The sequence below is a fragment of the Gossypium hirsutum genome, chromosome A13, assembly GCF_007990345.1.
Source record: "Gossypium hirsutum isolate 1008001.06 chromosome A13, Gossypium_hirsutum_v2.1, whole genome shotgun sequence".
NCBI classification, from domain to species: domain Eukaryota; kingdom Viridiplantae; phylum Streptophyta; class Magnoliopsida; order Malvales; family Malvaceae; genus Gossypium; species Gossypium hirsutum.
The window spans coordinates 56,777,070-56,781,184 of NC_053436.1; the positions used below are offsets into that span (position 1 = coordinate 56,777,070).

General features: G+C 37.5%; 1 non-coding gene across 1 annotated transcript; it reads left to right on the forward strand.

Moving 5' to 3' along the window:
* The first annotated feature begins 2,397 nt into the window (after positions 1 to 2,397).
* Positions 2,398 to 2,503, forward strand: LOC121213246 (small nucleolar RNA R71). The gene has a single exon (XR_005908627.1). It is a non-coding gene; the product is annotated as a small nucleolar RNA R71 (small nucleolar RNA).
* Positions 2,504 to 4,115: the final 1,612 nt, after the last annotated feature.

Consider the following 4,115-nt stretch of genomic DNA (forward strand, 5'->3'; position numbering starts at 1 on the left):
TCCCCTTATCACTCCTTAATCCAAGCGTTTGGACAGATTCAAACTCTCCTTTAGCAGACTCCACCTAGACTCCAACACTACCCCTCCTGCACTTAAAAATAAATGCATCTATTTGTCAACACAGGGAATCGATCCCATGCCTTCCCCAATGCTCCACACGCCACCTTTTTAGGAGCCTAGTGGCGTCACCCTTTCCACTTTACTAAGGCTCTTTTTGTGATGTAATTTACCCATAACTCTATACAAGGGCCACCTAGCCAGAACCCCTAACTCCTAAGTCCAAAAATTCAAAAATTCAACCGGGTTTTGGCCAACACATGGGCCTTCTATAAGCCTATTTACCTACTCAAAATATTAATTTCACATCTAAATACAAAATTTTAAAATCTTTACAAAATATTGAAAACCGCGAATAAATCCGAAAATCAGGATGTTACAAGTTTATACTCCTCATTCCTGCTTCAATCTCATCAAAATAAGGTTTTAATCGGGTGTTGTTTACCTTGAAAGTGCCAAACTTGGGATGATTCACGTCTACCGTACCGAATGGAAAAATACTGAGTACCGTAAGAGGGGATTCCTCATTCGGTGTGGTAGTGACAATGTGGGGATTTGCGGCATCTAATAAGACCTTATCACCAACCTTAAGTTGATTTTGAGAGGTATCAGGCTCGTTTTAGCATAGTTTTAGTTTATCATGTGTTCTTGGTTTATGTGTTCGCCATTCATGTAGCTCCTCTACTTGCAGCCTTCGTTCTTCATGAATAGAACCTTTACTATTGTTTGAGAGTAGCTCATGTACTTCCTTTAGACTTATCTCCTTCAAAGTGGGTTGCATCATGTGGTCAGTTTTAATAGAATGGTTCAGAAGATCCCTTCAATTTCCGATGTGTTGTCAGAATTGCGAGCTTGATGGGTGAGTGTTTCGTCTCCTACGCGAAGCGTGAGTTCACCTGTGCCAACATCAATAATTGTTTTAGCAGTTGCTAAAATGGCCTTCCTAGGATTAAAGGAGTATTGCTATCCTCCTCTATGTCTAAAACAATGAAGTCAACGGGAAATATAAATTTATCGATTTTAACTAGCACATCTTCAATAATACCCCTAGGAAATCTTAAAGTTTTATCTGCTAATTGAATGCTCATCCTAGTTTATTTGGGTTTCTTGAGACCTAGTTGCTTGAACATTTTAAAAGGCATGATGTTGATACTAGCCCCTAAATCAGCTAATGCATTATTAACATCTAAACTACCAATTAAGCAAGGAATCGTAAAACTCCCTGGATCTTTTAGTTTGTTCGGTAGCTTATTTTTTAGGATAGCTGAGCACACTGCGTTTAGCTCCACATGCAACGCCTTGTCCAACCTCCGCTTATTTGCTAAAAGCTCTTTTAAGAATTTCATTGCATTTGGAATTTGCGATAGAGCTTCAATAAACGGTAAGTTAATATGTAATTTTTTTAAGAGTTTAAGGAATTTACCAAATTGTTCATCTGAGCGGTCTTTCCTTGTTGCGTTGGGGTATGGTACATGAGGTTTATATTCAACATTTACTGATTTGTTTGTATTTTGATCTACCTCACCTTGACCTTTGCTTACCACAGTTTCTTGTCGCGGTTCTGGTTCAGGCTCCACAAATCCTTCTTCATCTTGAAGATTAATCGCGTTGAGCTGTTCCCTTGGGTTTGGTTTAGTATTACTTGGCAAACTACCTTGTGGTCGTTCGGAGATTAGTTTGGAAACTGGCCTATTTGAGTTTTGAGCCCTTGGATCGACGGTTGTTGATTTTTTAAGTGCTGTCTTGGTGTTCTGAAAATGGGTTTCTGACACTGATATAAACTTTGAGAGCATCTCTTCAAGGTTTGGCTTCTTTTCCTATTGGTAGGGTGATTGCTGAAATCCTGGAGGATGTTGTGGTCTTTGATTTCCTTGGCCTCCCCATGAAAAATTGGGATGGTTCCTCCAACCTGCATTGTAAGTGTTACTAAATGGATTGTTTTGAGGTCGAGGATTATTACCTATGTAGTTTAGTTGCTCGTTATCCATGTTATGGTCATAAGGTTGTTATTCCGAATGGCTTGTTCCACCGCTACTTGCTCCGCACTGCATTACTGGGTGAACCTGTGAAGAACTAAGAAAACCATCAATCTTTTTAGTCAAGAGTTCTGCCTAATTTGACAGCATGGTAACTGAATCGACGTTATAAACATCGGCTGTTTTCATTGGCTTCTTCCTCATGACTTGCCACTAATAGTTATTCAGTGACATCTCCTCAATAAACTCATAGGCATATTCAGGTGTTTTATTATTGATGGTTCCACCAGCAGCTGCGTCAACCATTTGTCGAGTCGAAGGATTCAGACCATTGTGGAATTTTTGAACTTGGAGCCAAAGCGGTAACCCGTGGTGAGGGCACCTTCTCAAGAGGTCCTTGTATCTCTCCCATGCATCATAGAGTGTTTCTAAGTCCATCTGCACAAAAGAAGAGATATCATTACGTAATTTAGCCGTTTTAGCCAGCGAAAAATATTTTAGTAAAAATTTTTTAGTCATTTGATCCCAAGTAGTAATTGACCCTCATGGTAACGGGTTAAACCACTGTTTAGCTTTGTTTCTTAATGAAAAAGGGAATAACCGAAGATGAATGGCATCATCAGAAATGCCATTGATTTTAAATGTATCGCAAAATTCCAGAAAGTTTACTAAGTGAGCGTTGGGATCTTCATCCTGCAAACCATCAAACTGAACAAATTGATGTGTCATCTGAATAGTGTTAGGTTTTAATTCAAAAGTATTTGCAGTTACAGTAGGTCTAACTATGCTAGATTCAGTTCCTGTTAAATAAGCTTTAGCATAATCATACATAGTGCGTGGAGCAAGATTTTGATTAACCACAATTGCAGGAGGTAGCTGATTGCCTTGGTTTTTAGCCATCTTTTCGGTTGGGGGTTGAGTATTGTCTTCTTGCTCATTCTCCGTGTATCTTAAGCTTCGCCTTATTTCCCTTTGGTTTCTACGAACTGAGCGATCAATTTCTTCGTCAAAAAGTAGTGGCCCTGACAGGTTTCTTCTAGTCATAAACTATAAAAACCTGCCAAGAGAAGAAAAAAATAAATTAATAAATAATAATAAAAATTAAATTAAATTGCAAGAAAAATAAATGGCTAAAGTAATAAAAATTGAGCATTACGGCGCCAAAAACTTGATCGCGTGATTTGGTGATAGGTTTTAAATATTTATAATACTCGTTCTTAAACTAACTATTATCGCGATGTAGGCAAGTGTACCTATCGAACAGTAGTATAGTTTTAGCAAGACCGGATTGTCAAACCCAAAGGAAATAAAAGTACTAGTAATGACTGTCTTTTTTTATCAAGCCTAAGAATAAAGAGGTTTTGTTTTAATTAACTAATTATCTAAACTAAGAACGCACAGAGAAAAGAATTGGCGAATTGCTTTTGCGAAAAATCGATTGACTTAAGACAATACCTAAGGAAAAATCCACCTAAACTTTACTTGTTATTCTGGCTCCGAATCGGACGATTTATTCATTCAACTTGTTCCGTAGAGATCCCTAAGTTATGTTATTATCCCTATTCAAGACTAATAACGTCTAATCCCTAGATTCAATAACCAAGACTTTTCTCTAATTAACACTCTAGGGTTGCATTAACTCGATCTATGGATCCCCTTATTAGGTTTCACCCTAATCCGGCAAAATCTTGTCACCCTATGTCTATGTGCGCAATCAACTCCGCTTAATTATGAAAAATGTACTCTTAGACAAGGTCTATTCCTCCTCTAAATAAGAGCTTGTCTTGAATCAGTATCCTGGGATATTAAAGCAAGAATTAAGAACACATAATTAAGAACAAGTTAAATATTTATCATACGATTCAGAAAATAATAACAAGATTCGTCTTAGGTTTCATTCCCATTAGGTATTTAGGGGTTTTAGTTCATAACTAAATAAGAAAACATCTCAGAAGAATAAAAAATACAAAACATAAAGAAAACCCAAAACTCCTGAAGGGAAATTGAGGAGAGATCTTCAGTCTTGATGATGAATCCGGCTTCTGAGATGGATCAATCGACTTCCTTAGAGTAATTCCTTAC